We start from the raw sequence: 13,525 nt of genomic DNA, 5'->3' as shown, positions 1-13,525 counted from the left end.
TTGAAGCGCATGAAATTGGGACATGTCATTAATAATTTGAATGAAAAGGTCCGTCTTTCGGTAACTTTACTTCCAAACTAACTCATATAGTTAGCTGTCCACTAAAGATCGGTGTGTACCGCATTGGCGTTCGTTCTGCATCTTGTAGAAGTGTCAAAGTGATTCGATGGTTTGTGTGTGAGCTCCAGTCGTTGGATTCACAAAGTTCTCAGTATGATTAACCGGTGTAGTCTGCAAAAGCCGCCAGGCACAAACTTCGTGAAGAAAGTTCTTCTAGTCAACAGCGGTCGTGTGGCTAATAGATAATTCCTCCGTGTAAAATTTGATTTTTGCCAAATTTTTGGACCAGCAATAATTGAATAGAATTACTGTCCTAAACTTCATTCTAGACTGCTCCAGTCATATTACTTTTCGAAGACCAATTTCTCGCCGACACTATCGGGCACTACAACTCCACCTGTCAGAAACACTTGAAAGTGTCATTTGGTGGCCATTGTTGCATAAACGTTGCTGATGGATCACTCCATGGCTTTGCAGAAAACATATAGCCGTCTCCTTGTCATGAAGGAGAGTTGAAAGCGTCAGAAAGTTCATTTAAGGTTTGACATTCGAACGGAGAAAATTTTTGCACAAAATGAGCCTAGATGCAGATAAGGAATCGTTTTCACATAAAATAGGTCAAGGTCATGTGCGTACATTAAATTGGAGCTGGCAAAAGTGGGGTGGGACTTAACTTTTCGCAAATGCACTCTGCATTACTGGCTTGACTGAGACAGCTGTTTGTCGATAGGGCTGAGCTAGGTGAACGGAAGGAATGCATTGACAATCGTTCAAGCTCATCCCTTAAAAATGTTCGCACAGCCTCATTACTAATTTGAGTTCAACTCTATTAGGTTCCAACATTCCAATAATCTCATCTCTTGGTCCCTGAAATTTCGAATACTCCTTACCCAAGAAAAACTCACTAAATGGCAGACCATCACTATCCATCTGTTTTGCCACGGCAGTGTTCGACACTTCCAGTGTGGCCTTCCGAAAGTTAACTGTTACGGAATGTAACCATATGCTTTGTCTATTGTGTTTGTCTATTATGAGACTCTTAACGTGACCAAACCTTACCTGAGTGATTGAGTTGTCCACATGATCTCCTATCTGTGTGGCGAAACCCAACTTTGTTCTTGGATGTTGCACATGACCTGGACTCTCACTTGCGATTGGCACAGTATCTCGGATCATCATTTGCCAAAACCTAACCACAATACAGAGCAACCAGTGTGGTAGTGGGTGAGTGGGTTCTGGGACGATTAGAACAGAAGGGTTGTTTCTGAAAGGCGGTCAGTTCGGCAGTAGTTAAAGGTGCTGAAAAGCTTTATTGTTTCGCAACCCAAGAAATGAACAACCTCAGTTTGGGAGACAAATAATTACGGCTTTCTGAATACACAAGTAGACAACCGGCTGATACAATGGGAGACCACTCCTCAACTCTCATTACCTTTCATTGAACTCAAGAAGCCCTTATGTGTGTTTCGAACCCACGTTGTGGATCTAACAGTGGATACCAAGAGGATTGTCCCACAGGTTGGAATCGCGTTTTAAAGCCTCCAATGGCATGGGGAAAAGATCACTGTAAAAGATTTTGGGATAATAGAGTTACTCAGTGTACAAGTCTCACAGTTGAAGGCATGATATTTGCCTGGAGGTAGGCCCTGACTTTTCACGCGAGACGCAATGGACTATTTTGAGGCTGCATCCATCAAATTCGATGACGACAATGACGAAGAAGCCTCATTTGGATAATCCCCGTTAGTGAAAGGCTTTCGTTTCGAATTACTCAAGCGTACAATTCGTTATTTACATAAATTTCGAGAAAAGAAGATGTCACAACGTGGACATATGATAGCCAGATGGAGTGAGCCATTTCTTCAACAAAACGCAAGCGCCAGAATGAACGTCCAGTAATTTCACCTAATGTCGGGAGAAAATACCGGTCTTCACAAGTTGTCTGTCAATTATCCGTTAAACACATGTAACCAACTACTTATACTCTGGGAGATTAAATGCCGGTGAGAAGCTATTGTTCGCCTTCGCAAGATTGGCATTTTTACCTAAATTATCCAGATTTTTTCGCCTTAGGCTTAAAGACGTCCTCACCACGACGTATTCTAAGGCTTCTTTCGTATTCCCTCGCCCTCAACTCGTGTAGTTGGAACTCAGTTCGCTCGCGGCAGATAATTTTTATTCCACTCGAGTAGAAAGAGCTGGTATTACTTTCCGCAATCCTTGCTAGTGGTGACTACCAAACTATTTCTAACCTATGAGGCAAAGAAGATCTGGAAATCTGATGAAAAATTACACCTAGATTGAGTACGAATCGCACACCATGGTGTTATGCTTGCCAGAATAAAAGTAATGGCTACTGGCCAACATCTTCCAAAGTTCAATAAGGTATCGCGGAAATCGTTTCACTGCAGATATCACACAAAAATGTGGAATTTAGGCATTCTACTACTTAGTTATATTCATCACCACCATCATCATCAATCACCTGTATGGTCATCATCAGAGATGGCAACAGTACTACTGTTTTGGATCCTTCACCGCCATACAACCACAAAGTTTGTTTAATAACACTTCCCCTGGATGGAGAATGCGTCTGGTGTTAGACTTTAACAAGCATTCTCGGGTGCACGCGCCAAATGCCCACAAGGCTTTCCTATGTATCGAATTTCCCAGGGTATAAACCAGCTTCATGATGGAGCGATTTTTCCGAAAAGTTCTTTTCCAACACGATCTTATGCAAGGAAAGAACGCAAATGCGAACATTTCCGTTGCCAGATCACCGCTTGAAGAATAGAACAGTTATCAAGTTTTTCTCATCAGCCGCCACATAGAGCGCTAATTGTGTCGCTAAAATTTTCTGGGCCGGGGATGCGTTGAGTCTCCAAACTCACGAAACAATCAAATCAAAGAATGCATTGCAATCAGTCGGTAGATTTACACACACTCGGTATCTGTTGGATTCAAATTGACCTCAAGTGGTGTAATACCGCAACCAGTTCCCTTAAGGGGATACATGTTAATCTAGGTGGCTCCAAAATCGACACTAGCGAATTGTAATAGTTACATTTATTGCTACATGTTCAGTGGGGTTCATTTTCTCAATTTTATTAATGGCCGGGTCGACTGGTTACTCAAACGATCCCTACCCAGTTCCTTCGTAGACTCTTGGTCAACTGAGGAGAAGATTTGAATTCATGATCAGTTGACCTTCTCATAAGAAGGTCCACGACGCCCATAAATAATCCGAGTTTAGATATGACCTTTGCTCGTTGTAAATTCGTTTTTTTTTGTTTTCGTGTGCTTGTCACTTGCCTATGACCGTAAGAGTTACCTTGACGTTTATATTTGCGTCGTGCCGAGGTCATTTGCTTTTCTTGATCTTTTTTTCAATCTGTTGCAACTAGGACGTATGGCATTTTCGACACAGATTTCCAAGCAGATGTCTACTAAATTAACATTCTCTCCGAGTCACTGTGCATAGAGCTCATGGGGTTTCTTACTGCGTGCTACTAATAAGCTTAAGTCAATGAAAGGTGAAGGAATTAGCGTACCTGAAGGTATGTGCTACACTTTATCCTCACACCGCAAAAATGGACTCATTGCATACAACTTAGTGAATTATGCAAAATTATGTCTACCGAGCTTCATCATCCATTTTTGCATTCTCTCTCTAGTCCATCCACCTATAGGGTGGCTTGTTTCGGCCATATACAAACCTTATCACTGTACGGTGTAGTATAAACACTGATGCCACTATCGTGAAACATTCCTTCTCGCACTTGCCCTTTACTGGAAAACAAATACAAGTGGTCCTAAACGAGGGATTCAGTTGAGTCTCTTCCTTTTGTTTCGTGAGGTGCCATCCGAACGAAGTATTGCCACGTTGCTGAAGTCTAAACAGAAGCAATCGAGATGTCAAGTTTGCGTTCGAACCTCGGACATTCCGGTCAGTAACCTCACGCTTTAAGCACAAAGCTCCCCTATTATCTATATTCCCCTAACATTCGGATGGCTTGACTGTTTGCTTCGTTTGCCCTAGGTGCAACGACGAATGGCTTTTCACAGTTTCCGCTCCTCAAATATGGGTGCGGTTGCTGTAAACCCTTGGCTCTGAAGCACACATTGAGGGGAGCGTTTACTTGGATAATTTCATCTTCAGGCTGTCTGTGCTAACCCATCAGCACTCTACTCAAGGAGACTGGCCAGGGATATGTTCAGCTGAATTTCTAACCCCGATGCCCTGTTGAACACTATAGTTCTTTTGCATCCGATAGGAGGGATCCGTGCGTTGCCATTTAGTCCAGTTTACCTATCAGGCATTTTGCTCAAATTGGGAACACAACACACTTCAAGCTATATGTAATAGATAGTACCTGAAACGTTACGTTGGAAGGGTACCAGTCCAATGTGTGAACACATTGCATCCCGAGTGGAGATCAGAAGCAAATGCCAAGTAGATAAATGAGACTGACGTAATAGGACTTGACACTTGACACGGAAGACGAAGTTTTGAAGATTTCTGTGCACAAAAATTCGAAATTGGCGGTAAAATTAACTCACATCTGCTACAAATGATATGCGTCGAAAATCGATTCCCCAAGTCAAACAGAGCAAAGAAAACAGAGGAAAATAGATGGCCTTGACTGCGTTTCACATCCTATAGATGCAAAGCAGACGCGATAAATCGAAACGGATGAATTCAATCTGTTTTGTATTGACGCCTCTTCCTCCTCGTGAAATATCCGGATGCACTTTTCAGTCTCAGCTTATTCTGCACTATATTCCAACCAGATTCTAATTTTAGGAAATATTAGCTGAAGTGTTTTTGAAACAAATCTTTCATGATTTCACCTCCCGGCATACACCGAAATCCAGCCCTCATGGATGCTTGCAACTAGTTCATAAACTTTGTAATGTACTACTCATAAGGTTGCTGAAAACTCTTCGACAGCTCACGACCGGCTTCGTCCTTGTAGAGGCTCATCAGGTAGGCGCAGTCCTCGGGTTTCCGACAACCTTATGTTCTACTTGAAACCACCTTGCACGAGATTAGCGAATATACACTCATTTGCAAACTAATTTGGTTTTTTCGAGAGACTCACCTGGAACCCAGCTGAACCTCTCGTTTATGATGTTCTCAGGCATAAACTGTCTTCATCACTTTTAATAATATTGATTTTCGCTCCCATTTCCCACTGCATTCATGAATTTACGACAACTTACGCTTTCCGTGCGACTGTATATTGTCCAGTAAGCTGATCGATATCGTCTATGGAATTCAATAGAAGTAAGACCAGGCGTGTATTAATGAACTGTCTGGAAAATAGGAATATTCACTCGGCCTCACACAGCAAGATCTGTTCACTTTTGGACTGTCATATTAGAATTCCCCTTAGGCATTTATATGGGACAAATATAGGTGTTTTAATCGGCTGCTTAAAGCCTTGAAAGTTACAAGTGGAGCCGTTGCGTACTGACAACATCGGAGAGCACGTTGTTCTCTGAACTGGTTTCATTGCTTGCCCTTGACGGGTTGCAATCAATCGCGCGTGCTGAACGAATCCACAGACTCATGTCGGATTATGAGTCGATTGGCTTTATTAGTGTGGCATGGCATGCCTACTTGGAACAGAGGGAGCTGCAAACTATGCCACTGTTTTCGGACAGACCAGTGGACGATCTCAAGTGCAGCGAAGTGTTCTACTGGGCTAAATGTTTCTGAAGCGGTTGCTTTTGACTGAAAATCAATTTTCCCGACAGAAAATTTGCACCCACGCATCGCTTCGAGTCAATGTCAGAACCCCGGTGTCCCTCTGTAAATCCAAGTAATCTGTAAACTCACGTTCATTCAGCACTTTTTGTTTTTGAATTCCCGAATCCATCTTAACATAGTTACTGCTTATACGTCCGGCTAGAATATGGAAGGTAACTCGTTTCTTAAGTACACATTAACACTAGTGATATGTTAAGATTGCTTTATTTCCCCCTAGTTCCGACTCAGTCCTCCATGGAACTCCACAGTTTTTGTTTCGGGAAGAAGTCCTTAAAGTTACGGAATAGTGGTTGTACGCATTGCAATGTGAGATGGAATAGTTGTGCTATTTAGCTCACTCTTATTCGGACTCCCCCGGAAGCAGCAACGGGCGATTCTATTTGTTTTGTCAGCGTTCTCGATCTTCCTCTCTGTCCTACATTTACAGGGGCTCTAGTCCACGAATTCTGTTGAACAGTCATATAAATATTGACTGTACAAACGGTTGGAAGTTCCGGTCGAAACAGCGCGTCGTCTGCGGGACGTTTTTTAGCTCACCGTCCATAATGATGTAAGTGCGAGTCTATCGTCCCGAACTGAACGGAACTGTGACGCACGAACGGTTTCGACCAGCCCAACGAATAAACAAGATATTTCACACCGTTCTTTGATGTTGGCCATGAGGTATTCAATCCCAGTCACTAGCCGTCAAGTCAGGTGCGAACGGGTCAACAGCGCATGCATCACACTCTGAAAAGCAGCACCAATACGCATTTATATGCAACGGGTGCATGTCTCTCTGAAACTGGGAGAATTCCCTTCCACTAAACCTGCGCAAACTGGTACATGGTGTGAAAAAGAACCTCTCTGCATGGAAGATAATGCACCCAAGTCTGTGAAAACGCTTTTCGTCAAGTGTCGTTAATCAACTGCTCACACAAACAGTTCTTATACATATCTTGTGCAGATGGGGCGTAACTGTTGTGTATAGAGCTTCTAAATGGGCCTGTTTTACGCTCGTTTTTCAGTCGAGGACAACTGCCGAAAGCCTTTCGAGTACATTCCTCTGGAAAGCCCTTATGTGTTCCGGAGCAGCTACAAGAACTCTGACAAAAAGTCTTGATAGCCTGGAACACGAAGCTGAATGTGATCAGTAAGATCGAATCAAACATTGTATATTCTCGGTGCAGTCATCACCAGAAAAATAATTATTTCCCCCGGGGATGGAACTTTGAACCTTGATGTGACCATTTTGTAAGTGTTATGTTGAGGAAAATGATCAAGTGAATAAGCGTGCTCACTTCCCGTTCAAAAAAGGACGTTTGTGGGTGGAAAAATAATTTGTATAGTGTTGCTTCATGGAACAGTGTGTCAGTAAGATACAAAACAAACCCAGATGGGGTTTCACTGATGAATATTGACACGCTAATTCGCGGTGAAACCATAAATTCGAAAAAGACGGACAAGAACTTGTGGATACTCCTAGTTAAGTATTTAAAGTGCACATTTTGCCTTAAATCCAGGCTGAGCGATCGGCGTTGGGTGAACGCTCATCATCGTTGGCTATTGCTTCTATAAAATGCCTGAACACTCATCACTGTCAGTCGTGCTTGTGTGACACGCCTGAACAAGCATCGTCATCGGTTGTGCTTCCGTCGCACGTCTGAACACTCATCAATGTCGGCATTTGCTGAATTGAATGACTGATTGACTGGCCCGGATGCTTGGCCGCTGCTCTAGTGAAACTTTTTGTGTGCCTAATTAGGTCCCTGACATTCTGGAAGTAATTTTAGGAATCCAACCTCTCTGACAGAACCCGAAGTAAGAAACATGGCTACCTTTATTGCTAGTGCTCTTTAGCTCCATATCAGTATAGGATGTACTCACAGGTTGTACTGGTGTCTTACAACCCAAAATTAAATTCTTATTTCAAACCCAAGTTCACTAGAATATTTCACATACCAATATGATGAAGGTGGAAGCGGCTTGGACGTTCTCTATATCACTTGTGCCTATTTGGAAGTCAATTATTATGCGTCAGCTCATCGACTTTCGGAAACTGGTTGGAGTAAGTGGACATAAGATTGCTGACAAAACGAATACAAGAATAAGGTGCAGTGTAGTGCGGTTATATGCTTCGCCGAAAAATAGCAAGGAAAAGAGATCTGGAGGTCTGAAGGTTGCAGCTAACTCCGAGAACATACTTATGAGTAGTGTGCTCTGCCAAGCAAGTGTACTGCGATATCTCGAACATCATATCGACTGGAACAAGAGGTGGCCTTTGTGCAGCACATACATTACAAGAATTCCGTGAACGAAGAATTCAGCTGGGATTTTGTTGAGTCTGTCGTTGAAGCTAATTAGGTCATTAGTGATCTGGTTGCTACGTAAGTAGGTAGATTATCAGAAGGTGACAATCACTAACCAATGTGTGTATTATCAGAATGATGGTGATTACAATAGTTATATGCACTTGATAAAAATAAATACAATGAAAGAAGGGAATAAGCCAAAAAGTGACTTGTCTTTTGAGGACAACTGTTGACAGTTCCTGAGTGAAGCTCAGGATGCGTGACGTGTCTTCTGTGCAGTATAGCTGCTACACGTGTTTCGTAGTTGTCCATGGCGTCTTGTGGACTTCCGTTGACTTTCTGTCCTGTACGCACAAGTGTGTTTTTGGACTGAGTTGGACGCCTATTCATTGTGTGTACAATGTGAAAGGAGGAGTGTCCATTCGTGTTTGATAATTGCACGGACATGAATAGAGCGTGACCTGCGTGGTTGAAGTTCGTAAGCATGGCGCGTGACGCAGGTGGTAGACGCGTAAACAAAAATAGATGAGAAAGTATGGTGTACATGTTGTCCGCTAAGTAGGAACAGGTGGTTACTTGACTGGAGTGTCTGTGACGCGTGACCTAGTGAGTGATCGCCACGTATTAATGAAGGGCGATGTTGGAGCAAACCTATCCACTGAAATGTACGTGGCCTTCACTATCAGTAAGAACAGTCAGGTAGTGAATGAAGCGACTCTAAACACAAGATTGGTGGAGATGAGTATCTAGAACAGTCTTCTCAGCAACGTAGCAATGACGTTTTTATTTCGACCTTATGCTGCTCTTTGAGTTCAGTAAATTTTGTGCACTTCGAAAGAAAGCGAGTCTTTGTGTAATCATTCTGTGGATATGACCGTTTTTGTCCAATCCGAGCTCAAACCAGATTAGTTGTCACAATTATCTGACCAGTCAGTGTGATCTGTGAGTGACTCAGTGATTTCTGTTACCACAATAGCCGCCAAAGGACACCTGTCTCGTGCATGTGATTTAGAAGTGGCCGGAGCAAGAACAGCACGGTTGTCTTGCTATAGACCTGCCGCATCATATACGCAGTGTAAACGGTGATTAGGGCGTGGTACGGATAACAAATGAGTTGCTTTGTTGGTAGCCATTTTGTTCATAACCAACTCCACCAACTGCATAGCAAACTGTACCTCTGTTTGCTCTGTTGTGGTTGAAATCGTGCGCCTTAGTTACATAATCTTTTACGACACATTGACGCGTTTCACATGCTTCATTTTTGCTGAGAAAAAAATAATATTTCTTGCCTCTGAGCGTGCGCGGAGTGCTCCTGGGAATTCCAGAATGTGAACATGCTATTACTCGCCCTACTGTTTGTTAAGCAACTAGGTGAGGCTTCAAAAGTACAAGGTTCCAAAAAGTGTCATTTTCTCCGTTGTGCCAGATGTCTTGCGGGAAATTTGTAGCAACCGACTTATGTCATCACAGTAGTAAACGTTCTTATGCTGAATTCTCTTTCTGCTGTCAGCTATGTATCCTTGTGCCCATTCAAATTTGGTGCTGGTTCTTCTTGTTGTGCCCCGAGGCACAGCTAGGTACACTTTGTCTATGGAATTGGGTCTTCAGACAGTCCCTTGCCTTGATTTCTCTCAGCACAGTCCATTCCACCAAGAGCTGATTTTGGTTGCGTGAGTGCTTATGGGAATTCTAGTTCTTCCCGCTACCGTTCAGTGGCTATTCATGCCTTCTGCTGCATCTCTTTCCAATCGCATATTTTCTGTCTGGTGCTCCGTTGCAGTTTGGGATTTAGACCGAAAATTTTCCCAGTTAGATTTTTACGCCAAAAAGGGTTTTCTGGGTTCATGCTGACCGGATCGTTTCTTTTTTTTCTACTCAGATTTTTACTGTTGTTTGTCACATGTAGGATGCCTCTCAGCATCTGCCAATTGTTATGGAATGCTGTTTTTTGTCAAATATCACCAAAGAATTTCTCGTTTTTCCATATGAATCAAAAGCCATGGCATATTTTTCCAAGCAAGCCCCAATCTTAGCTTGTAGAACTTCCAAAATATGATGGATCTTCCTGCGAATTGCCATACTTTGGTTGCAAGAGAATTTCAGCTGTGCGGAATGGTGTCGCGAACCTCGTAAACCAAGAATGACTGTCCAGAGGAGTGTTTGAGAAGCTGGCTCCGGATATGCCTTCAAACGGGGAGAAGACGAAATCTTGGTGTCAGTCTTGCCCTGTCTGACCACACCGACAGAGCATTTTCACTCAGAACATTGCGGAACGATTCAGTTCTCGCTTCACTTCGGGTAAGATCTATTCCTCAGAACTTGTCGGGAATATGAAGTGAGCATCTTCGGGTGTGGCGCTCAAAAGAAGAGAAGAAAGAGAAATCCCATACCAAAGTTGAAACCTTCCTTCTGTCAGTTCCGAAAAATTTTCATTTAAGATCGCTCCCTCTGAACAGACGTTGTCGGATGCAACGCTGTCGAGACTGTTAGAAATTGAGGTGGTTGCTGAATAAGGCCGGTGTTCAGAGACGTTCACTTTGAGTGATACGTAAAAATGAAGAGTGAAGTTTTATCGACTAAACGCTGTGCTGTGGACACACTTCCAAACCTCAGAAGTTGAGGATGGCTTTCACAATGTCCCAGAACGTAGCAAAATACCAACTTGAAGTCCACAGTAATTAGCCAGATTAGCGAGACGTGGTAAACAAAGTCATGGTGTCGGGAATTCGCACAGGCAGTCTTCGGTTCAGGGTTAGGTGTGGCACACAGAGCGTTTTAGAGCATACAGAGTAAAAAGCGACAGAGTTCTCAGGCTACTCGCTACAGATTGTTCCAAAAAAGTAGAGCATTACCCTATGAACGGAACTGCGTAGCGGCCACTGTCATCCATTCGACTACGTTACTATTAGTCGCCGAAAATAAAAGAGGTCGTACACCACAGAATAAAACGCTCACGAAGGATTTCAAAATGTTTGCACGGAGAGAAAGTTTCACCGAAAGAGGGAAATTAATGAAAACCTGATCACAGTCTTTTCCTACTGGTGTAAAGAAGTCACATTTTGTCTCAGTGTCGGGCTATGTGTAAGGGTGCGATCGAAAAACACGTTTAGTACTTGGTGAAATTACTGAACCCGTTGGACGATCGCTAACTTCATTCATCCAGATCGCTAGGAACTGGCGTTCCTTCTTCGAAGCAACCAGGAAAATGAAACCGTTAAACACTCGGCCCTCATTAGGAAACCATGCTGCTTTTTAACGGTTGAAACAAGGGTGACGAGCCGATCCTCAATATTTATCGAGGTCACGGTGTCAACCACGGGATACTCCAAAGGAAGGTGCCTTGTGCATGTGTTGTTTTCAGTCGCCAGTCAGTGTAAGTTAAGCATGAACGTAAACTGTGTAAATTGGTGGACCATTCTCACCGTTATACAATCTTTTCTTCTTCCAAATAGGCCTTATGGGGAATCAGAACATGTTTTTGCTTCAGTTCTAAGGGGCATGAATTCACAACGGGTTAATTACCGTTCGGTGTCTTTCGTGACATAGCAGAAGCGCGATTTTCCCTTCCTCCGGATGATTGGTCAACTGTTTGTGCGGTCGTCTGAGCAGAATGGAAGGCACTGATTACAAAGAGTCTGAGGTCGTACGACTTCCAATTCAGTGGTGTGGGCACCTGTGAGTCACTTGGGTAAATTTACCCCAGAGATTTTATACAGAACTGACCCAGTCCAGCTGCAGTATGAGGACAAGTATTAGCGAAAAGTTTAAGAACTTGACCTTGACTTTCAAAGAACCGTATCTAGCTTCACACGCAATTCAAACTGCGAAAGTTGCGGTTAGAGGGGAAACATTAAAGAGAGCCGCACAAATGCTGGAACGCCTCCAAGTCCATCTGTATTGAAGGTACTCAGCTTCCCAAAGTTTGACGTCAGCGCGTTGCAGCATACCATCCAACCCTTTCAGCGTCTCACTTGTCTTGCTCCGGTGAAATTGATAAGAGATTCGCTAATAAGTAGTTAGTAGTAACTAACTGGCTTGCAAAAATTACCTAGTCGGGTCTTTATATGGGTGTTTCTCAATGGAAACCAAAAATGCATATGAGTTTTTTAAAAAGGCTTCAGCAGATAGTTTTGGTTTTTTCCTTGGTTGGTCCGCGAGAATGCAGCCTAATGGCGCACACTTAAGTAATCAACTTTCCATGCATAAGGAGTTCATAAACGACAGAGAAACTTTCATGAGAATATGCACTGGGGTGCATTGGGTACACTTAATAAGTGGAGTTCACTTCAAATGAAATTAACGAGAACGGACTCAAAAGCGCCTAAAATCAGTCCTCTTTAAAGCACAAAAACAGTAAGCTAGTATGACCGGGCCTTACCAAGGCCTTACCAGGCAACCATAGGTTATCTTTGCTCAAACTTCAGGTATCTTTTCGGGTCTGTCTCTTCTCTTAATGGCGTTGGAGAGATTTTTCCGAAGGAGTTGGTAGCACAAGTATGATCACGAAATGGCTGCAACACTTGTGCTGTTCCACTGTGTTTATGCCACATGTTGTAGTGTGATAACATCACAGATGAGGGTGCTGGTAGACGCAAGCAATACCCAGCCATTGTCCCCGAGAACCAACAAACATCTCCGATGAGGGAAGTATTCTGCTCCAGCTTAGTGCCACTGGTGAATGTGATTCTCTCTAACGTGTTCTAATAGACTGAAAGGAATTGTGCATCCACCAGCTCACATCCATCTTTTCTTAACTCGATTGCACCGAGGCCCCCGATTGCTAATCCTTCGGATGAGCGGGAATGCAATCATTTAGGAGCATAAAACACTAAGTTCACGATGAATTTGGACTTCCATTTGACAGGCATGTTGCCCCGAAGTGGTTAACTACCTATTCCGAGATATTAACTACTTACAGATTCGTTAGTAGCCAGTCGAGTTACGTTGATCATTTACTCGATTAAGCGGCTGAAAACTGCCATCAAAAAAGGATGCGCTGGAAACCTCACTATTGATACCCAGCCGTTTTTCAAAGAGTTTGATACTAGTTTCCGGTTCACTGGATCTCGAAATATAAATAGTCTACTGGCGGCCTGAGGCGCTTTGGGAATTTTCACTGGGGACTTTCTCCTGTTGGTGAAGCTAAAAACGCGAAGACTGTACAGGTTTTTCATCCTTATTGGGAATTCTTAGTAGTGCGCATCTTCCGAAGCACCGGGAGACTTCGAAAGCGCGAACTACCGCTTGGCAACAAGCTGCTTGTCAGTAGTGTGTAGTGCACAGCATATAACGTCTCTCAACCTCCAATCACAGAAACTACTCACAGTCTGACTGCATCGGACGTGCGTTCATGTGTTGAATAACGAACCTAAGCGTGCTTTCTGTATCGCCATTGGGATGT

Source organism: Opisthorchis viverrini (genome assembly GCF_000715545.1).
Source record: "Opisthorchis viverrini unplaced genomic scaffold opera_v5_16, whole genome shotgun sequence".
Lineage (NCBI taxonomy): Eukaryota > Metazoa > Platyhelminthes > Trematoda > Opisthorchiida > Opisthorchiidae > Opisthorchis > Opisthorchis viverrini.
This window is presented reverse-complemented; position numbering follows the sequence as displayed.